At 34.9% G+C, this 24,843-nt stretch overlaps 1 pseudogene; it reads left to right on the top strand.

The window, feature by feature from the left end:
- The first annotated feature begins 2,661 nt into the window (after window positions 1-2,661).
- Window positions 2,662-24,843, top strand: part of LOC123952561 — a 69,401-nt pseudogene continuing 47,219 nt past the window's right edge.

Raw genomic sequence — 24,843 nt, 5'->3', positions numbered from 1 at the left:
CTTGGAGGAATTCTTTGGGGTGGTGGGCATGTTCAACACTCGATTGTGATGGTGGTTCCACGACTGTGTACATTTGTCAAAATGTACTGAATTGTACAAATGAGGGAATTTTATTGTATGCAAGTTACTGATTCAACATTAAAGAATACAAAACAGGGGCGCCTCGGTGGCTCAGTGGGTTAAATCCTCTGCCTTCCACTCAGGTCCTGATCCCAGGGTCCTGGGATTGAGCCCCGCATTGGGTTCTCTGCTCAGCGGGGAGCCTGCTTCCTCCTCTCTCTCTCTGCCTGCCTCTCTGCCTACTTGAAATCTCTGTCAAATAAATAAATAAAATCTTTAAAAAAAATACAAAACAAAGAACAGAGCTGTGTTTTTGTGAAGGCACAATCCTGAGTATCATTATGAGATAAGAGCTAAGGAGGTAAACTAAGGATGTAGTCTGAAAGCATTATACCATAATGAGAGAGAAGAATATAAGAAAAAATGACTGGTTTATCATTGTGTTATATTTGAATTTTGTAGAATGTTTTCTGTTTTGTTTCTGTCTACTTCTCCTTCTTCTCTTCCTCCTTTAACTTGACTTATTTCTACCCTTTTCTGATTTCTAAGAGAATTAATTCATTCTGTCTGTTGTACTTCACATGATTAAAATCATGAAATATGCATTATTTTATGTGATATTTTGCCAGGGATATTCGTACATATCTTTTCCTCTATTTGCTTATTATTTGTTGTCATTGCAGTACAAATGACCAGTGACATAATTTGCAGAGACCCTTATTAAAAAATTATTAAGAATTTTAGATCATGACAACAAAATAGTAAATCAAGCAAGGACAGGGGACCTTTGAGTAAAGGGCTCTGTTGACTTCCCACCTAGCTCTCATGGGGCACTGGCCCTCAATATACAATATTGTTCACTGTGTGAACACACCACAATTTTTAAAGATCTATTGTTAATAAAAAAAATGGTGTTTTCAGTTTTTTTATACTGTGAATGATGCTGCTATGAATATTTTAATTTTTTTAGAGAAAATTGTTTTATGTCCATTTATATTGGATATATAACTGGAAATGGAATTTTCAGTAATACATCCAGTTGTAGTACATAATGTCAGACATTTACCAAAATAGTTGTTCTAGCTTCTTACATTCTTCCTAGCGGTATATAAATAAGAATTCCAGGTATTCTACATCCTCATCAGTACTTGACATCTTCTGTTTTAGTGGAGAATTTGGTGGGTATGTGTGGTATTCCATTGTGGTAGTCTACAAAAAGGGCTGCAGCGATTTTTCCCATCCCTGCACATAGGCCTCTTTATGATGTGACTCAGGAGATAGTATGTTAATGTTAATATAATATATAGTATTGCATTATTTATTATGCCAAACAGGCATATATTCTTTTGGATCCTATAGTTTTGGGAACGTGTGTTCTTTCTTTGAATCTTCAAATTAATGATCTCTTTACTTCATCCAAAACATTTTATAGATGTCATGGAAGACTGTATTTTTTTCCTCATTACTAGCCATTAAGCAAAGAAAGATCTAACTGGATTATGCATTTTCATTCAAACAGCTTTTTTTTTTTAAACTTATTCTCCTGTGTTTATCAACATGGTTGCTTTAGACTTCCTTCTCTAATGGTGGCCAGGTTAGAGTTCATTTCACAAGCCTTAGGTGTTTAGAAGATTTTCATCATCTCCTCAGGAGATAATCTATATTGTCAATCTCTCTAATATTTTAAGTATATAAAAGATGTGCAAATTCTTCAGTAATTTAGACAAAAATTCCCAGTTGCAATATACTGCATTCACACCCCTAATCCATGAATTTTTATTTTAGTAATTTCATTTTCTGCCTGGATATAGGAAGACATCAACTGATAATTAATAAAGTGGGAATAGAGGAATCGTTATGGCTGGCATTAGGAAAAAAGCTATCTTATAAAAGAAAAGTGGTTGATTATAAAAGATACCATTTACCAACGGCTTATATGTACCAAAAAGAAAAATATGTGTATCATAATGATTACTCTCATTAACCATGGAAGAAAGATGCTTGTATTTTTACATTATACATGAGGAAATAGAAGTTTAAAAAGTTTTAATAATGTGGCTAGATTTCCTCAGTAATTAGCAGAGACATACTAAGGTTTATAATATATAATGAATTAACATTTGCAATAGGGGGCTAGAAAATGAACCCAATGTAAAATACCAACGTCCCTTAAAAGCAAGGTTTGTAAAATGTATATATATATTTATAATTAAAAGATGGCTAGTTTATAAAATAACTCAAGGATTATTTGGTCCATTGAACTTTATAAAATCACTGATTTCATAAAGAGAATATATTTACTTATATATCTTTATCTTTTTTTTTTAATATTTTTATTTATTTGACAGAAATCACAACTAGGCAGAGAGGAGGAAGCAGGCTCCCCACAGAGCAGAGAGCCTGAAGCGGGGCTCGATTCCAGGACCCTGGGATCATGACCTGAGCTGAAGGCAGAGGCTTTAACCCATTGAACCACCCAGGCACCCCTATGTCTTTATCTTAAAAGAAGAAATATTTTAGGACATGAGGAGGTGATGTGAAATTAACTTATGATCCTGAATTTCTGTTTTTCAGAGAACTGTAACAAGAGCAATAGGCAGAATGGATGTTATTTCCAGAGGTAAGTACAATGACATGTGATCTTATATCATTGAGCACAGTGAACAGCTTACAGTGACTAATGTTTTTATACAACCACCTGAAAGTAGTAAAATACGAATTAAAATGTCAAATGTTTGATTTAATGCCACATTTTAGCACTGAATGCATGACTTTAATTGGGCTGTGCTTAGTTATAGAAACTATAATCTATGTCACTCAACACGAGCAAAGTTAATATAACACATTCTTTTATTTCTTAGAATCAGTGTGAAATGTGAGTGAAAGAATGACAACAGCCCAAAAATCTTCAAGCCTTTTAGTTCCCCTAAAAATATATGTATAAAAGCAAATGATGATTTGAAATAGCAGCACAGGAAGTGCACTGTAATTGTAATTTTTTTCCAGTTTTTCTCAGGGTTTTTATAGAGATTTAGGGAATATCTGATTAAAAATAGCAATGGATGAGTGTCTGAGGTCTTTTAGTGTAACTTCTTACTCATCTAAATCAATCTCAGAATGTAATCAGGAAGGCACACTTTTCAGCCAACCTTAAATTACATTGCTCCAACTCCAGAAGTACGATCTTGAAGAATTCTAGCTAACTCATAACTTTCTTCTCTAACATTCTCTCCATGGATGTGACTTTGGCAAAAGGCCACTCAACTGTTGGACAGGACTAGCCATCAAAAAGCAGTTAGATACAAACCAAAATCATTCTTTGTAACTAGTCTTAGGCCATTTTTTAAAATATACTGTTAAATATTAATGGGATAGAAATCTTAGCAGTAGTTACTCTGTAACGGAATGGTTCTTAGCTAGGATAACAACTTCCTCTAGAATTATTTTGTAAATCTTTAGAGGACTTATTATTTGTCACAGTGGTTGTGGTGTATTAATGGCATTTTGTGATCAGGGGCCAAAGATGTCAGACAGATGCAAATGACAGAATATTCCTGTACATGGAAGAATTGGCTCATGTTCCATGCAATTTTTCATTGTCCCACTGAACATTCATTTAGATGAACACAACTGTTAATAGCTATTTGAGCCTTTATCCTAATATATGTGATCATAAAACGTTTTTCCATGAGTGAATATATAATAAATTCTGCATGTAATATAATATACTATGCAGTTGTAAAAATAATAATAGGAAATTCATGTGAAAAGATCTCTAATATTTATTTTACATGAAAAAAGCTAGTTATAGAACAGTATAAATCCTGGACTCCATTTCTGTTGAATAAAAATGTGTATTTGTTTTCATATACAATATAATACACATATACATATATGTGTATAAAGAAATATTGGAAGGATACACAAGAAACTAACAATAGGGGTTATTTATGGATAGGCATGAGGAAGAAATAGACAAAAGGATGATAGTGGGCATGAGAGAAAATAAATAAGCTAACAAACAAATGTGTGTATATAGTTTTATGAAAAATTTGCCTCTATTGACTATTAAAATAATGCAAAAACAATATATATCACACTAATTTTTTTTAAAGATTTATTTATTTATTTATTTGTCAGAGAGAGTGGGACTTGATCCCAGGACGCTGGGATCATGACCTGAGCTGAAGGCAGCTGCTTAACCAACTGAGCCACCCAGGCATCCCTCACACCAATTTTTTTAATGTGTTTTATGTTTTCTTGTCTGACTAGATTTCCTAAAAATAATAATTATTATCAGGCATATGTCAGACTTCCCAATAATACTGAGTCCATAAGAGCCATTTCTGTTGAATTTTGTTGAAAAATAGTTAATCCAAGAATGCTTGCTGATTCAAATGCTCTCTTACATATGAAGGCAACAGAGAGGAAATATTCATGGATATTCAGGGCTTAAAATATGATTTCTGAAAAAGGAAAAAAGTTTGTCTCAGAGGTCTATAAGATAAAGCAAAATAAGAATTCAAAAAGAGAGAAGACATGATTTACATGAAATGATTTTTTTATTACATCTCCAACTTATACCAAGCTAATGCTAAAGAACCTGAAAAAAGTGATGGAAAGAATAAAACTGGAAATCCAGATCATCTGAATTTGATTCTTCATGTCATGTTTATAGAGGGTGATCTAGTGAGAGATCTTTCCACACCTTTGTGCCTCAATTAATTTCATTAATGAAAATAGATAATGGCAACTTCTTCATAGTTTTATTTTTAGAATGTAATAAGATATTTATGAAAGGATTAGAAGATCAGCTGGATAATCTCTTTATATCATCTTCATGCTATCTTATATCCTTACTCCCAGGATGTTTCTAACTCACTTTCTTTGCCTGACACATAAAGTTTCAGTCTCCCTAGTTAGCAATTTCTTCTACCTTGCCCATCTCAAATTCTGTCTACCTAATTAATGATCACTCATGATATTAGACATCATTGATGTCTAATACCCCAGGCTTTTTAACTGCTGTTTTTTATGTTATCTACATCACACCATCTTATTGTACTAGCTTATTACAGTATATACATAATCTATTTAATACTTCCCTATAGTTATTCCAAATGAAAAAGTAATGCCCGTGAAAATTGTCATTCACATGGGGAAAAATGTATGACATAATATCTTGAGAAAATACAGTTTCAGAATTGTTTAAAGGGAATACTTTTGATTTTGTTAAATCTATCTGTGATATTCTTCTTAATAATTAATAACCTCAATCTAATTATGACAAAACTTTAGATAAAAACCAAATAGAGGGCCATTCATCAAAATATTTGATCAATGCTCTTCAAATGTGTCAAGGTTATGAAAGACAGTATTGAAGCATGCTACAAACCATAAAAGATCAAGGAAAAATAACAACTAAATACAGTGTATCTTAGATAGAATCCCAAAACCAAAATATGACATTAGTGGAAAAGCTGATGACATCTGAATAAAGTCTGTAGTTTACTTAATAGCATCATAACAATATTAATTTCATGGTTTTGATCATTGTACCATAGTTATGTAAGATGTCAGTGTTAGGGAATTCTGAGCAAAACATATACAGAAATTCTCTGTAGTATTTTTGAAACTCTTCCTTATGTATAAACTTATGTCAAAATAATGAGCTAAATGAATAAATGATAGCTTATTAAGTTTAAAGACATATAAAGAAGGGGCTCCTGGATGGCTCAGTTGGTTAAGCATCAGACTCTTACTTTCAGCTCAGACATGATCTCAGGGTCATGGAATTGAGCCCCAGGTGGGGCTCTACACTCTGGAGTCTAGTTGAGTTTCTTTTTCCCTTTTCCTCTGCCCTCCCTCCACCCCACTCATGCATGTGCATACTCTCTCTCTCTCTTTCCTTAAAATAAGTAAATAAATCTTAATAAAAAAATACTCAAGGTAAATATGTTTAAAGTTAGTTATTACTTAATAGGTGGTAGAATTGGTGAAATTTTCATTACATCTTTACAGTTTCTATATTTTCAAATATTAATTTGTACCAGTTAAATTATAAAATAGTTAAATTATTATGTTAAATTATAAAGATATAAATAGGCAAAAACATATTATGAGCAAAATAATGCTGCATTTACCACCCTCGTGTCTCCTTTTTCCATTAGAAAGAGACTGGCTGGAACCAATCTAGTATTCTTATCTAACATAGATTGTATATAGTTGTTATGGTGTTTGATTTTCTTTTTTTTTACTCTTGCGGTATCCTTTATATGATAGTGAACTATTTAAGAGACATGGCTAGTTGGCCTGAGAAACTTTTTTCATTTATTTATTTATTTTTTAAGCAATAGACATTTATTTCTCAAAAATCTGGAAGCCGGGAAGTCCAATATCAAGGTACTAACAGATTCAGTATCCAGTAGAACATTCTTCCTGGTTTGCAGACAACCACCTTTTTGCTATACTTTTACATGGTATAGAGAGTGAGGGCTCTGGTCTCTTCCTCTTCTTATAGGAGACTAATTCCATCCCAGGGAGCTCATGAGCTCATCCAAATCTCATTACTTCCCAAAGACCCCACCTCCAAATACCATCATACTGGGGATTGGGCTCTGAATTGGGGTGGGAGGGACACAAACATTCAGTCCATAGTAGTCCCTTTTTAAACACTTAAACCAATACTAATGCCAATAATAACAACTTCTATTTATGGAACACTTGCTCTGAGCCAAGCACTGTTCTAAGGATGTCATATATATATGTTCGTCTAATCTTCATAACTCTGTGCAATAGGATACTGTTATTACCTTCATTTTACAGATGAAAAACTGAGAAAAATGATAGTAGGTAAATTTGTAAAAGCTTCTCTTTAAATTGAGAACAAGAGATACATTGAAGGGACAACATCAATGTGACATTCAAATTGTATTGTGGTGGATCTCTTTATAAATGCCTTTGTCATTTGTTTTTGCAAACTATTTTTATTTATTTCAAAGATTTTATTTTTATTTATTTGACACAGAGAGAGAGAGAGAGACAGTGAAAGAGGGAATACAAGCAGGGAGAATGGGAGAGGGGGAAGCAGGCTTCCCGCTGAGCAAGGAGCCTGGTGCCGGGCTGGATCCCAGGATCTTGGGATCATGACCTGAGCCGAAGGCAGACGCTTAACCAACTGAGCCACCCAGACATCCCAGCTCCATAGATTTTAACTAAATATACATACTACACTTAAAACAAATTAACAACCGAATATGGCAATAATCAGTGACATTAATCTTGGCATACTCAACCCCAGGTTTTATTTAAAGGGAAGATCTGTTAAAGCCTGCAGTCGAGGGAAACTTTGCTTGTTCAGGCAATATGAAAACTGATACTTTGGAGGTTTATAAAGGTTAGTATTGGCAGATGAGGTTGGAGAAATGGACATGGATAAAATCTGAACTGTTTTTGCTTCTCAAGCATGTTAATACTGGGACTATTTTACAATTTTAAAAATCATTGAGAACCCCAACAACTTTTGATTAGGTGGTTTATAAGATTATCATGTTAGAAATTAAGACAAAAGTTGCACATAGTTAATAGTTCATTTAAAAATATTTTAAATATTTTATAGAAAAAAAAAGGTTCTGTTTTCCAGAGCTGTAACTTAATGTAAGGAATGACATTGTCTTTTTAAAATCTCTTTAAAATTATTGACTCAGTAGAGGATCTGCCTTCTGTTGCAGTCATGATCCCAGGGTCCTGAGATCAAGCCCCACATCGGGCTCCCTGCTCAGTAGGGAGTCTGCTTCTCCCTCTGTCTCTGGCCCCTGCTTGTGCTCTGTCTCTCAAATAAATAAATAAATAAATAAATAAATAAATAAATAAAATTAAGGACTTAAAAGAAAACAGCTATCTTCTCATATATGCTTCTGCATTTTGTTACATTTTTTGTTTGAAATACTTGAAGAGAATTTGATCTCAAACAGATCTGTAGTTGGGAAAGAGGGGAATAATTTGAGAGACACTTCAATAATCATAAATATTCTTTGATAAGAACAAAATTTGACAAGAAGCAGTTTCATAAAGTTTGGTTGAAATGTGAAATCTTGGGACACCTGGGTGGCTCAGTCGGTTAAGTGGCTGCTTTCGGATCAGGTCATAATCCCAGGTCCTGGGATCAAGTCTTGCATCAGGCTCCTTGCTCAGTGGGGAGTCTGCTTCTTCCTCTATCTCTGCCTGCCACTCTGCCTGCTTGTACACTGTCTCTCTCTCTCTCTGACAAATAAATAAAAGTCTTTAAAAAAAAATGTGAACTCTAAAACCACGCAAATTTTGTATAATTACATTAAAATATATTTGTCTGTCTTGCATCTTGAATGAACCTTTTACCCATGCATCATTTCATAATATTATGTACTGGTTATTTGAAAAATACTCATTCACTAAGTCATTATGCAGATCTTTCAAATGGTGACTCATTTTACTATAGAGGATCAAGAAAATGGCAATATCAATCTCATCTGAAAATCCTTTATTATTAGGAAAGTGTGAAGTTTATAGTGGATACAAGTTGTGCAAAATTCTTTTTTTTTTCTTGAAAACTCAAATTTTATCATTGGAAACACATATTATCACTTGTTTTTCTTGAAGTGGCCCATACTTCTTTTTTTGAGACTATGCCTGCCATTTTTGAGAACCCTAGTCAGGATTAAATAATGATAGTTTTTCTGTTATTCTTTCATCCAAGTAAAATAGTGTTCCATTAAAAAGTCACATAAAAAGTGTTCCATAAAGACAACTATCATATGATCTCCCTGATATGAGGAAGTGGAGATGTAACATGGGGGGTTAGGGGGATAGGAGAAGAATAAATGAAACAAGATGGGATTGGGAGGGAGACAAACCATAAGTGACTCTTTTTTTTTTTTTTAAAGATTTTGTTTATTTTTATTTATTTGACAGAGAGGGATCACAAGTAGGCAGAGAGGCAGGCAGAGAGAGTGAGAGGGAAGCAGGCTCCCTGCCGAGCAGAGAGCCCGATGCGGGACTCGATCCCAGGACCCTGAGATCATAACCTGAGCCGAAGGCAGCGGCTTAAACCACTGAGCTACCCTGGCGCCCCCCATAAGTGACTCTTAATCTCACAAAACAAACTGAGAGTTGCTGGGGGGAGGTGGGGTTGGAAGAGGGGGAGTGGGGTTATGGACATTGGGGAGGGTATGTGCTATGGTGAATGCTGTGAAGTGTGTAAACCTGGCGATTCACAGACCTAACCCCTGGGGATAAAAATACATTATATGTTTATAAAAAAATAAAGAAAACAGTAGGGATAGAAAAAAAAAGTATTCCATAAAAAAGCCAATAGCTCACTATAAACCTATACACTTACACAAGTAATTTTCTTGAACAACCAACCAGTTTTCTTGAACAACCAGTTTTCTTGAACAACCAGTGTATACACTGGTATACAGTAGAATCACTTTATATGTACTTCCCATATTATCATATAGAAAATGATATACACTCAAAAGGTTGAAATTTAATAAAATTAATAATTTTTACTACTCCATATGTGCCTGCTTAAGTGAAATTCGCCTTTGTTGTTGTTTTGGCAAGCTCCTGTGGTGAAGAAAACAGTGATTATACTTCAGTTTGTCACTATTGCTGTGATTCATGCTAAGGCACCAGCAGTTTGCACCAGCATTCACTTTGTTGAACCACCAGTGTAAATGTCAGGGCAATAAAACAGGTGAATATTATCTTTGCATTACTATGAACACAGTTTTAACCCCCTAGATCTCTTGAAAGCCCAAAGGTCTGTCTACCATACTTTAAGAAGTACAGTTGTAAAAGAAGTTCAGCTTTATCCTATGGGCGACAACAGGCCATTTAAGTATCATAAATAGAGGAATGATGTTGGCATAATTGTATTCCAGACACTGGTTTTAAATTAGGAGGGAAAAGACTCTTTTCAGATTAAATATGCAAGATTTAAATCGGCACCTGGCCAACATCCCTAAAATAACTTCAGTAATACCCACACAGACACAGTAAGCTAGGAAAATTCATAATAACACTGAAAACTAAAAAGCAACACAGCATTTTAGTTTGTTAAACAAATGCAACTTTAGAAACTGTAAAGAGTTTATTTCAAGAGTGAGCATCACAGAGCCATCAGGATGGATTCAGACATTCATAGTAAGAGAGGAGATACTACCATTCCAGGAATGAAGGAACCAAAGGAGAAATAGGGTTACTGAGGTTACTAAGCGAGATGGAATTTTGACAGAGAGGCCTCCTAATAGTCCCTGTAGGCCTAGCGAGATACAACCAATGTCCGAACAGGAAGGGAGCACATAAGAAATATCTCAATTTCTCTCCCCTCCCACCTTCTGATATTTGCTTATAATTTCCATGGACTGAAGCCAATTGTAAAGGAAGTCTGAATGAAATAATATTATGTAGGGCTTGGTCTTCATTTCACACATCAGAAAAGAGAAAGTAAATAATGGATTCTTGAGAAATGAGGTAAGTGAAAAATAACCAGCACTTGCCTCCTCAATTTTTATCCTTTTCTTTTCTTCTTCCCTGAAACCATGGCTATTCTGCTTTAAATGGGGAGTTGGTGAATTTAGAGTTGACTGGGATTTTTTTTTTAATACGGCAGAGCAGTACAAGTTTTATAAGAGGATTTGAATAAGACATAATATTTTAAAAATAGCTTTGTTGGATTTGGGAAAATATTTGAGGTTTTTCATATAAATAGTAAGAATTGTGAGTCCTATGATAGAGAATTAGGTAATGAGTAGTCGTCAGCTTGCATTTCCTTAACAAGAGACCTGAGCTACTTCAAAAACCCTCTGATTTGGGGCACCTGAATGGCTCAGTGGGTTAAACCTCTGCCTTCGGCTCAGGTCATGATCTTAGAGTCCTGGGATCAAGCCCTGCATCAGGCTCTCTGCTCAGTGGGGAGCCTGCTTACCCCTCTCTCTGCCTGCCTCTCTGTCTACTTGTGATCTCTCTCTCTCTGTGTCAAATAAATAAAATCTTTAAAAACAAAAACAAAAAAATACCTCTGATTTGTCAGTGACCACAGGTCATGTGTTTGACATATGCAACCCCTGTGTTTGCTTTCTGAACTAATAATAATGATCAGGGAGAAAGTTCACAGAGTCCAAGATAGATAATAAAGCCTAGATGTTTATGGAACTGTGAATGCTTATTAATAATATAAAAAAAATTTAGGAGACTTTCAAGGGATTATTCTCAGAACCAAAGATAGAGTTTCAGCACTTGATTTATTTTTCCTTTGCTGATAACATTCTTTCCATGTACCCCCATCTCGTTCTCCTCCCAAGCCATATAACTTGTATTTGGTCAGGAGAGTATGATAGAGTACTGGAGACATGAAGTCTGGCTTATGAAATCTTCATACAAGAATCACTGAGTCAAGAGTGAACTTGAAAATTCATGATATCAATGGTTATTAAGAACAAGATGAAGTCAATAAAATCTCTTTAATTCTGTAAACTTAAATCCCTAGGGGTCATGCTACATGAGAGTTTTCTGTTGACAACCATAACACTGACCATCCTCAAAGCTCATATAAACAAACAGAACTCAGCATACTGACATAGTGAGTTTCAAAAATTCAGAAAAGTTACTTTCAAAAGGAAGTATATGCAGTTTAGCCAAACAACAAAACAGCCTATTAGCTCCTGCATTGCAGATGTAACCATGCAGGATGATTTTCTGATCAGAATATGAATAAATTTTTTCATTATTAAAGAACTGTGTTCAGGTGTATTGTACTCTAACCTCAGATTAATCTTGCTGTGAGAATCCTATTGCAAAGGCAGTTTTCATATGCTATTAAATATTTAATAGCTATCTCTATAAGAATGGCTCCATGTAGTATCATGTTCCTTTTAAAACTTAACTCCAACTGACTTTTGACAAGTAAATGAATGAACCCTATTATAAAAAGAATTCAGCCCTTCAAAACTGAAACATGAAATATTTTTCCTCTGAGGTTTTACCTCCTTTGATGTTTTGCCATTGTCAAAAATATTTTCTATTATTATCAACAAGAAATACTGCTTTAAAAATAATTTTTATATTTAAAATGACACATGAGTATTATTAAAATTTTAAAATGAAACCAGAAGAAGTAAGCAGTAGTATCACTATCTAAACACATCACTTAATAATTTACTGTGCTACATTTCCAAATTTTTTGACGCAACTTTTACTTTTTCAATTTACTTTTATAAATGGTGGTCTTAATGAGAGTTGGTTAAATCACATTCCACCACACTCATTTCAATGTCTTTGAGGCTCAATAACATTACATACTAAGAAAAACATCAAACAGAAAAAGACTTTTTCCTTTGGCTAGTATAGGACATAGGATTGCCAGTGATGGTAAAGTACAAGCGAATTGCCCAGTAAATGTCTCATACTTACATCACCAGAATGTAGGGGGTCAGTGGACTGACATCCTCTTGTTATTCACAAAGCCCTCCCAATATAGATGTCTCAAGACTTCAACATGTAGGAGTGCCTGGGTGGATATTCACATATCCTCTTGTTATTCACAAAGCGCTCCCAATATAGATGTCTCAAGACTTCAACATGTAGGGGTGCCTGGGTAGCTCAGTTGGTTAAAGCCTTTACCTTCAGCTCAGGTCATGATCCCAGGGTACTGGGATCAAGTCCCGCATTGGGCTCTCTGTTCAGCAGGGAGCCTGCTTCCTCCTCTCTCTCTGCCTGCCTCTCTGCCTACTTGTGATCTCTCTCTGTCAAATAAATTTTTAAAAAATCTTAAAAAAAAAAAAGACTTCAACATATAGCCTTTTATTAAGGTTAAATGAAGAAGAATTTTTCAGTTAACTTTCATTTTAGTATATATATGCATGTATGTTTATTTCTGTTTGTTCGAGGAATATATAGCTTTGAGTTGATTTCTTTAAGTGAAAAGAAAGCATGTTTTACAAAACAGTCATGTAGTTGGAGCCACAGACATTTTGTGTTGGTGGTTTTTGAAAACAACAACTAAAACAACAACAACAACAAAACCCAACAACACTGAGGAGGCCCATTTTTTTTATTAGGGCCTGACTATATTACAGAGCTTAGGTCCTAGAGCTTCCCCTTTTCAGTAGAAAAGGTAAAGATAGAGCAGTGCCTGGGTAGTGCAGTTGGTTAACTGTCTGACTCTTGGTTTTGGCTCAGGTCTTGATCTCAGGGTTGTGAGATTGAGTCCGGCATCATCAGGCTCAATGCTCAGCATGGAGTATGCTTGAGATTCTCTCTCCCTCTCCCTCTGTCCCTCCCACCTGCACGAGTGTACTCGCACTCTCCCTCTTTCTCTCTCAAACAAATAAACAAATCTTAGAAAAAGGAAGCTAAAAAGTCATCCAGATTTATTCTAAGAGGTATAGAAATGCAGTCAGTGCCTATGGATAGAATAATCCTGCTTATGTAATTCTTCAGTAGTACTATAAGTGCTAGACGAGAGTCCAAGGATATCTTTTAAATTCCAATAATTAACACATCGCTCATCTGAACAATAGATTTCTCAGGCTTCACCTTTTCGGGGGCGGTTGATATTCTGATAGTGTCTTAATTAGGGGAAGTCACCTTGATGCCCCCAAACATTTGAGGGCTCTGTTTCCCAGTGCTTATAAGCTGTTCATCCACTTGATGGCTATTTCCTAACACTCTTGCTACCACAGCACACATGAACCACATATATAATACAACTGACACACTTGTGTCAGTGATCCATGAATCACTACAGTAGAGACTTGATCATACTACCCAGAAAGCAGCATATGTTGGGGGACAGTGAATGATTAGGCTACACATGGGGTTAAGTTTTGCCCTTTAAGCACACATACAGACATGCACTTGCACTCATACACCTGCACATTCACAGGTAGCATTCAACCTTTGCTTTCAACCTTTCCTTGAAAGGTTGAAACCTTTCAACCTTTTTCAAGGTTGAAAAACCTTGAAAGGTTTCAAATGAAACCTTTGCTTTCAACAATTCCAGTGAAAAATACTCACTTTTATTTTTTTTTAGTTTTTTAAAAATTATTTTTTATGAACATATAATGCATTATTTGCCCCAGAGGTACAGGTCAGTGAATCATCAGGCTTTCACATTTCACAGCACTCGCTATAGCACATACCCTTCCCAATGTCCATAACCCAGCCACCCTATAGCTATCTCCCCACCCCCAGCAATCCTCAGTTGGTGTTTTAAAATTAAGGGTCTCTTATGGTTTGTCTCCCTCCCGATCTCATCTTGTTTCATTTTTCCCTTCCTTACCCCCCACTTTATTGAAAGTACTCTGGGGGTACTTGTTTGTTAACTATTTGTCATTAGCTAACTATTATCACAATGTTTTCCTTAGTTTTAGAAAAAAAAAGTGACAACAGCTAATGGATAACAAAATGACATCTTCCAAAACAAGTGGGAAAACATGCCATTATTTATTTCTTTTTATAATGAAAACTAATCTATTTTAGTATCTTAAAAACTGGCAGAATTATTTATATCTTTCTTAATCCTATTTGACCACGAACAGTCTAGAAAAAGAAAAATAGAAACTGTAATAATGAAATCTTCTTGGGTATACCATGCTGCTATTGCCCCTGAGACAAGCCATACATTTTAATTAATTTTGAAGTTTTATTCTGAGCTCAGTTCTTGTTTCCCAACAGAAGCTTCCTACAGGAAAGAAATTCCATCAGTGTGATGCACATGGAAAGAGATTCAAACATAATTCAGAGCTAATTAATCACAAGGGAATACATTGCTGAGAAAATAATGAAAAGATGAAAAGTCAGGCCTTATTTGCATCAGAATGAAACAGAAAGAAACCTAATCAATATAAAGAATAGAAATACAGTGATTTTTAGTGACATATGGGTGGACAGGAAGGAACTTGGTAGGCTAAACATTTAAAAAATTCAGAACACATTCTCAAATACAAGTTAGGTTTCTCGTTTTTTTGAAAAATCTATCCTTTCAGTGGGAACTTGAACCTAAGAGTTTGAGGAAAATATAGCCTCTCAGATAAGGGGCTAATTTTATGCATTATAATGAAAAATTTCAAGATAAAAATTAAAGGAACTAAGTGATACTGGATATGTTGAATCTTAGTAAGACCCAAACCCAAGGGGAAAATAAATTGCTAGAATCCTCCAGGTGCAACTGAAAAATTAGTTGACACTGATTTTGTTTTGAGCAAATTCATATCTAGCTAGACTATCAGATTATTGTCATGTGTGCTTCCCTTCCCACCAGGATTTTTACCTTGTGAAAATTCTGTTGACAGACACTAAAATCAAAAGAGACACATCTAGAAGAGCATTTCAGTTTTGAATCAGTTTGAGCTGCTGATGAGATGAAGTAGAAATAACTGGAATAAATTACCATAAGTGAAGAAAAATATTACATTAGAAGTTTGAAATTACCCAAGAAACTTTAAACTCACTGTTTTAAGAACTTGACATTATACCTTCGGGAGAATGATGATGTAGTTGATCTTCATTGACCTTTCTTTCCTAAACCAAGACTTGATTAATTTTCTAACTTAAGAAAAATATCTCAATTTTCTTACCTCTCTAGGATCCTTTTGCTCATTTAGTTTATGAAAGAACCTATATCCTCTTTGTCGTAGGACATTTTAGTGGACGAAGTAAAAACAAAAACAAAAAAAAAAGTAAAAACAAAAAAAAACACAAAAAACAAAAAACAAAAAAACAAAAACTAGGACTTAGTAGGCCTAGATTCTATTCTTTGGGTAAGTTTCCTAATTAGTAAATACTAAATAAGATAATTAGATTATTTTCTGAGGTTATTTTGAGCATAGAGCCACTTATTAATCATGAATTGTTATAAACCTCACCTCAAGAAAATATGCCTGGGTCCAAAGGTGAAGACATTGCAATTTAAAAAAAGAGTTAAATAATTAAATATCTTTTGCATAATCACTGATGAATATTAACAATGAATTGCGACTTTGAGAGTTGGTATAACAGGAGATAGCCCCTACTGAGCTAAACCATGGGAGAAAGGAGCTATCAGGTACCATTAAGTAGTCAAGATAATTAATCTGAATATCCATAAAATATCTTCAGTAACTGATGGGAATTTCAGTTTAATGATGAGAGAAATATTGCTTAGGGCATGATTTGGCCCATAAGTCCTAAATTCCATTATTCCAGGATCCAAAATTTAAATACTTTTCATTACTACATTCCTTTTTGAATATTAGACATTGCCATACCCCAAGGAGTGCTACTCCTAAGGAAAAAATAAGAAAGAGTGGACTATATAATCAACAAGGTGATTAAAGTATACAGTAATGTTGGATTCAACTTAGCTTCCTTTGGTATGCATATTTATTTATTGAAATCTTCTCAGAAAAGTTATCACCATTTCATTATCGGAAGTAGATTTTTAAAAGGACTGTACTCTTTAGAAATAGATACATCATATAGTGAAACTAACCATAGTCTCAATGAACTGTCCATAAAGTACCACAGCTTATGAATGGATGTTTTAAAGAAGTTTGGTGTGATGTAGATAGCATGACTTATAAGAAAAAGTGGGAAGTTGAGTGTGAAGAGGATTCCAAACAAATGGAACAAAGCCTCCCAAACAAAAACAAAAAAATATATATCCCAAAGAAGTGTTTATTTCTTCCCAAATATATATCTCCAAAATGAAGGACTTCTAATATAAAGTCTACATCATTCAGGAAAAAAAAAGTATAAAAAAAGTAGACACTAAAATACTTCAGGTAAAACCAGTGGTCACCTAAAAAGAGAGGACACATATGGGAAGCACATAGCTTCCCAAAAGTATAGTCCCACACAAGACTACAAGCAATCAATGGCTTCAATGTTCTGTGGGAAAACTTTTTTGGCCCAGAATTCTATATCAAGCCAAATTTGTAATTCAGTGTATATGTTTTAGCATTAAAAAATATGACGTTTTATTTCAAATATTTTATTTTTCAAGATTTATTTATTTGAGAGAGAGAGAGGGAGAGAGAGCATGCACTTGGGGGAAGGGACAGAGGGAGAAGAGAGAGAATCCTTAAACAGACTCCCCACTGAGGACAGAGCCCAAAGTGGGGCTTGATCTCAGGACCTAGTTAGGATCATGAATCATGACCTGAGCTGAAATCAAGAGTCTGATGCTCAACTGACGAAGTCACCCAGGCACCCCAAAAAGAGGACATTTTAAAATAAGCGGTGACTTAGAAGGTTTGCCTATGGCATACCCATTCTTTCTTGGGAAGGTACTTGATAACCAGTTCAAATTAAAAAGAAAGAAGTAGAAATATAGGACATAGAAAGCAATGTAAAGAATTCTGGAAAGAGGAAAATGGAAAGGCCAATTCAATACTGTTCAACGTATCTAGAGAACAGTGAGTCTAGATTGAAGCTATTGCAGGGCGGTCTCTAGAAAAAAACCTTACAGGAGATTTGATTAAATGAAGAATTTGGAAAAACTATAAAATAATGCATTTAAATAGTTCCAGGAAAAAAAAAACTGATTTAAGAACTCTAGAGAAATCAAATAAAAGTCAGTATTAAAAAAAGAGAGACAAACACAGTGATCATTAGGATTTATAGTAAGTAATATTTGGTAGGTCAAAAAAAAGAAATGTGAATTATGATTACAGAAGCAAGTATAATTGTTATAAACTTTGATGGCATTAAAAATGAAAAGGCAGAAAGTTCTAAGAAAAGGCAGAGTGGGGATACCATTCCATAGGTTTGTTTATAATCATTAAAAAAAGATGTAAAGAATTGAGGCATTATTTTTTTAATTAACATATAATGTATTATTTGCTTCAGGGGTACAGGTCTGTGAATCATCAGTCTTACACAATTCACAGCACTCACCATAGCACATACCCTCCCCACTGTCCATCACCCAACCACCCCATCCCTTTCACCCCCCTCCCCTCCAGCAAACCTCAGTTTCCTGAAATTAGGAGTCTCTTATGGTTTGTCTCCCTCCCAATCCCATCTTGTTTCATTGGCGCATTATTTTAAAATTATAAAGATAACTGAGAGAAAATTTAATTTGAAAAAGTAATAGTGGTTAAAAAAAGTGATAGTGGCTAGATAGAAGGATATATATGAGCTAAACCATAATATATCAAAGCAATAAAAATCATATCTAAAATTGATAAGCCGGGGAAATAATTGGTGCAGATTATATAGATTGTACTGTCTAACAAAGTAGCTATTAGTCACTATGTGACAATTCAAACTTAATTTAAAAAAAAAAATTTTTTTTAAATTTAAATTTCAGGTCCTAAGTCACACTAGCCGTATTTCAGATATTCAACAGCCACATGTGACTAATGCCTATCATATTGCACAGTGCAAATATAGAATAATCTATAATCACAGAATCAAACATACTATAACATAGACGGATCTTAAGGACCTTATGCTAAGTACAATAAGCCAGTCACAAAAGGACAAATACTGTATGATTCCACTTAAATGAGGCATCAAGTGTAGTCAGATTTATAGAGGCAGAAAATAGAATGGACTGGAGGGAGGAGTGAATGGGAATTTTATTTAATGGCTGTAGAACTTCAGTTTTGCCATATGAAAAGAGTTTTGAAGGTGGATGTTGATGATGGTTGTCAAACAATGTCAATGTTGAACTTAGTGTCATGGAACTGTGCACTTATAAATAGTTATGATGGTACATTTTATGTGTATTTTAACATAATTTAAAAATTAAAGTAAAATGTAGGAACACGTAAGAAAAGCTAACAATGAGCATCTTTCCATTGTAGATCTAAATCAGTCCCATTATTAGAAAGAATATTAGTGGGGCGTCTGGGTGGCTCAGTGGGTTAAGCCTCTGCCTTCAGCTCAGGTCATGATCTTAGGGTCCTGACTCTTAATCTCACAAAACAAACTGGGGGCTGCTGGGGGGAGGTGGGGTTGGGAGAGGGGGAGGGGGTTATGGACATTGGGGAGGCTATGTGCTATGGTGAATGCTGTGAAGTGTGTAAACCTGGCGATTCACAGACCTGTACCCCTGGGGATAAAAATACATTATATGTTTATTAAAAAAAAAGAAAAAAAAAGAAAGAAAGAAAGGATACTACTTTTTTTTTTTATGTTTTACTTTTTTTATTTCTTTTTTTTTTAATAAACATATAATGTATTTTTATCCCCAGGGGTACAGGTCTGTGAATCGCCAGGTTTACACACTTCACAGCGCTCACCATAGCACATACCCTCCCCAATGTTCATAACCCCACTCCCCCTCTCCCAACCCCTCCTCCCCCCAGCAACCCTCAGTTTGTTTTGTGAGATTAAGAGTCACTTATGGTTTGTCTCCCTCCCAATCCCATCTCGTTTCATTTATTCTTCTCCTATCCCCTAACCCCCCATGTTGCATCTCCATGTCCTCATATCAGGGAGATCATATGATAGTTGTCTTTCTCCGATTGACTTATTTCACTAAGCATGATACCCTCTAGTTCCATCCATGTCGTCGCAAATGGCAAGATTTCATTTCTTTTGATGGCTGCATAGTATTCCATTGTGTATATATACCACACTTCTTTTTTTTTTTTTTTTTTCCATTTTATTGGGTAATGGGGAGGGCACGTTTTGCATGGAGCACTGGGTGTTGTGCAAAAAGAATGAATACTGTTACGCTGAAAAAATAAATAAAAAGGATGCTACTTTTGTAGCAACATGGACGGAACTGAAAGTGATTATGCTGAGTGAAATAAGTCAAGCAGAGAGAGTCAAGTATCATATGGTTTCATTTATTTGTGGAGCATAACAAATGACATGGAGGACATTGGGAGATGGAGAGGAGAAGGAAGTTGAGGGAAATTGGAAGGGGAGGCGAACAGTAAGAGACTGTGGACTCTGAAAAACAACCTGAGGGTTTTGAAGGGGCGGGGGTGGGAGGTTGGGGGAACCAGGTGGTGGGTAATAGGGAGGGCACGTAATGCATGGAACACTGGGTGTTGTGCAAAAACAATGAATACTGTTATGCTGAAAAAATAAATAAATATTAATTAAAAAAAAATAGAGCCCCTGCATTGGGCTCTCTGCTCAGCAGGGAGCCTGCTTCTCCTCTCTCTCTTCTGCCTACCTCTCTGCCTACTTGTGATCTCTCTCTCTGTGTCAAATAAATAAGTAAAATCTTAAAAAAAAAAAAAGAATATTAGTCCTTGGAAGATAGGTTTCAGAAAAGTCTTCACTTACTAAAAATTCCAATACTGACCTCTTCATACAGTTTGGGGTAAAATAAAGCTTAGAATTCATGCTCAGAAATTATATCCAATGATTCACCTTGAATCTGGAAAAATAAGCTCAACCAAATCAATACATATCTTTAAGGCAATTAGGATCTTTGGTTTTTCTGCAGTCCATCTTCATATAAGGGTACGTTAAACCATTGTGAAGGCTTTTATGACCCACCAGTGGGAAGAACGGTTTTAGAAGTGAAAGAAAAGTGAAGATGACATAAAAGCCCTGTCCTCAATATGAGGGACATGATTATAATTTCATCGGTATATATGTAATATGATTAGCCACATTTAGTAAGGAAAGAGTAAAGCAAAATATATGTTTTGGGGGAGATCTTTGAAAATAGAATGAATATTTGTCTCTCCAGATTATTCAGATTTTCACCAAATTCATTGTCAATTAAGTGATTTGTTTTCATGTATCTTCTTCAGGATTAAAAGGAATTTGTCTGTATATTGGGTCTGAAAATGAATAGTAACCATATAATTAGCAACTTTATAAAAATGTATGATTTACAACCAAAAATTGTGTAGGAATATCAGTTGGTTTTCTAAGGATCGCCATAGTATTAAATCCCCAGCCTGAAAACAAATTGCATTTTAAGCTATTCAAATTATATGTGTGATAGAACATTCATAATCTCTCCAAAGAAAGACAATCATCCTAATAGTCCTAAATGGAATATAATGTGTCTTTTACTTTCAGAGAAACATATAATGCACAATAGCTTGAATTGCTATTCAAGTAGTGATATTCAGTCAAATTATTTCCTCATCTACCATTAAATATTATAGATACCGAGAAATGAAGCTTGAAATGTAGGGTCAGAGACCATGCTCTTCCCTGTGCATCTCATTAATTCTAGTATGGCTTCAAGATAAATATTAGATGCTGGACAGAGAATATTGAATGCATTAGAGACAATAGTGTTGATTTGCAAAAAGAAGTAATGAAAGCAGCCATTTTTAAATCACAATACAGCTTGCTATTTCTTTGAGAAAAATAGATGAACAATCCACGGCCCTTTCCTTCAGTGAGCTGATACTCTAGTGAAGGATAGCCACAGTAGACAACATTTAAAGCACCTATAGTAGTGGTCAAACACATTACTTTAGAAATAAAGTCGGTATTTTAAAAACAACTCAGGTTTCAGGGATTGATCAAGAAAAGTTAGGTTAGATGACACTAGATATGAGTTATAGCGGTGGAGGAGTTAATTACTAGGTAGAAAAAAATAGGAAAGACATTCCAAAAAGAAAAAAAAAAGATGTGGAAAGTGTCAGAAACCAAAATGAGCACCATGTGCTCATAAAACTGAAAGTGGATTCATATCACTGAAGTACAGGAGGACATAATAAAACAATGATAGTAATTATAGTATTAATTCATATAACAAATCTTTCTAGAATTTCCATACTATATCATGCTCTTATTGTAGGAGATAGATATAATTTATTGCATGCTTTCTATGTATCTGATACCATTTAAGGCAGTGTGTGCATTTGTTTGCATGTGAAAGAGTATATACCGTATATATGTGCTATATAGCTCACTGTATATGTTATGCATACTATGTATATATATCATGCCATTTAATTAATGTAACAAATAATTAGGATTCATATGTATTTATATGTGACGTTATATCATTTAATTCATAGTAACAGAATTCATTCCCATTTTAAATGTGAGAAAACTGATTTTTCAAATAGTTAAGTAATAGCCTAAGATGTCCACTCAGTAAGTTGTTGGGCCAGGATTCAAATGTGATATGTCTGGTTGGTAAAATGAGGTTGGAGAAGTAGATAACTATTAGGTTAAGGCTTCCAGTCTCCCATAAGCCCAATGCAAGTGAAAACACATGATTTTTAGATCCATAATTTTCTTTTATCCTTTGAAAAATATCGTCAGTTTTTTGTAAAGATATGTTAATATGCCAGAGCTTCACTCTAAATAAATGATGGGTGATTTGCATCATAAATAAAGTAACAATTTAGGATCATGCTGTCACGTAACAAATTATCATTATCAGTATCATGTATGAATCCTATGAATTCCCTTAAATGAAATCAAAGGGACTGTGCCTTGCTATTAAGACTATTAATGTCTTTATTTATTTTTACAACAGGTCTAGCTTTAGCAGAAAGTTTCTAAGAAGATATATGAATGTCATAATTTACAAAACTTTGTTTTTGTTTTTTTTTTAAAGATTTTATTTATTTATTTGGCAGATATCATAAGTAGTCAGGCAGGCAGGGAGAGAGAGGAAGAAGCTGACTCTCTGCAGAGCAGAGACTGGATGCGGGGCTCCATCCCAGGACCCCAGGACCATGACCCCAGCCGAAGGCAGAGGCTTTAACCCACTGAGCCACCCAGACACCCTGGTTTTATTTTTAATGCCAATGTTATTGGGTCACAAAAGTCACAATGTTTCTTGTGTCAAACCTCTTGCTAATGAGAGCAAGAAGCCAAAAAAACTACAGAACCGCCTTAAGTCTTAAGTGTTTCCATCCTTTATATCATTTTATTTCCCTGCTGAGTGTTTTATTATGAGGCATGTTGAAATATAAAAGGGTAGAATCATATGAAACTGATCAAACTATAACATAAAACTAAAAACATTGCCTCCATAGTTTCTTGAAAAGTATTATAATTGTATTGCCAAGCAAAAGAAATTAGACACAATTGGTGGCATATTGATGAGACAAGTTTTCTGGGAATGGTTAAGCTGTTTCATGACTTGAAGGAGGGGAAGATAGTTGAAACAGATTCTTTTAACAGTGATTCTATCAACTCTATACCACATCTGCCTTATATTTCATATTTTGAAGCGACCTGTAGGGTAAAAAAAAAAAGTTCATCTCTGACCTTTACTTTCATTGTGCAATTGAATAATTTTACTCTTAGTTTTCAGTTCAGCCAGCAGCTAATTTGATTGTGTACTGTTGTATACACTTACTGATACCAGCAAAGTAGATTTCCTAATTGTTGAGCCACTTAAGAAATGTTAATGGACAGCTCCTCTTTAGAGAAGGTAAACAGGGGCTCCTAGGTGTCTCAGTGGCTTAAAGCCTCTGCCTTCAGCTCGGGTCATGATCTCAGGGTCCTGGGATTGAGCCCCACATCGGGCTCTCTGCTCAGCACGGAGCCTGCTTCCCCCTCTCTCTCTGCCTGCCTCTCTGCCTACTTGTGATGTCTCTCTAATAAATAAATAAAATCTTAAAAAAAAAAAAAGAGGTAAATATATTTTTCTTAGAAAAACAGCCTAGAATGAAAATCTTGGTTCTCTGACCACAGATGTAGCCCCAGGGAGGTTTTTCAATACATGTGATTTTGCTGTTTTTATACAGAAGTAAGCCCAGATATCTTCGTAAATTTTATGCTTTGATACTGACAAGTGTTAGCTGAGAGATACTCAAACCATCTTATTTGTTGAAATGAAAATTTTACCACCAGAGCCTAAGCATTTTTAAGAAGTTTTGTAAAGAAATGAAAAGAGAATATGCACTTGTCCTCTACTAAACAGATATTTTTTTTTCTTTCCACAAACTCTGTCTTTAAATACTTGATTAGATTTAGAATGGATGTTTTGTTTTCTTTTGTTTGAGAGCAAATGAAAACTCACTTTCAGAGAAAGATTAGTTTCTGCGTGGTTTGGCCTACATTATTCAAGGGAATAAAATTATGCCTTAACATCAAAACCTTTTTGTTACTGTTATGGATATGTTTGAAATCCTTTTTTCGGGGGCGGGGGGAGGGTCAGGTTATCCCTTCACAAGAAGGAAATGAAGTAGACAATTGGACAAACTTCCTAGTGCTGGACAAAGCATTTTTATAGGCTGTCATTATTTAAAAGCCTTGTAAATGCATCTATAGACTGACTTCTGCATACCCTTGGATGTACTACTTAAATCTTTTGACATATACTTATGTGACTTAAGTATGCACGTATGCCAGATTCATACTATTAAGTATGCATTATTGCCTCAATCCTTCTCCTTTCCTTGTACCTGTGCCATTTGTCATGCAACTTTGCAGCACCCTCCTATTGGATTTTTTCATGACTTGCTTTGGCCAGTGGAGGCACGGCAGATGAAATGTGAAGATCACTTGTATGTTCCTATATGCCTTCTTACACCTTTGCAGTCTGTTGATAAGAAAACACCTGGACTTGTTTACCAGCCCAGAAGGGGAATGAAAGACACATGTTGCAGGGCCAGTTTGAATCTGCAAAGCCCAGCCTAGGCCTCTATATACAGGAGGAGTATGTCTGTACCAACTGTATACCTCTGATGTTTTATGTTTTTTGTTATTACGATTACTGTGTCAAAATATAACTGATACAAGTTTCATAATTCTTTCTTTGCTCACATAGGCAGAATCAAATGTTGTCCCATAACAAATATATTACAATTATTTGAAGACAAAAGAAATTTTGCAATAAACTGAACAATATAGTATTTTAGG

This window comes from Meles meles, chromosome 11 (assembly GCF_922984935.1).
Source record: "Meles meles chromosome 11, mMelMel3.1 paternal haplotype, whole genome shotgun sequence".
Classification (NCBI taxonomy): Eukaryota; Metazoa; Chordata; class Mammalia; order Carnivora; family Mustelidae; genus Meles; species Meles meles.
The sequence above is the reverse complement of the archived record's forward strand: the minus strand, read 5'-3'. Positions and strand labels throughout refer to the sequence as shown.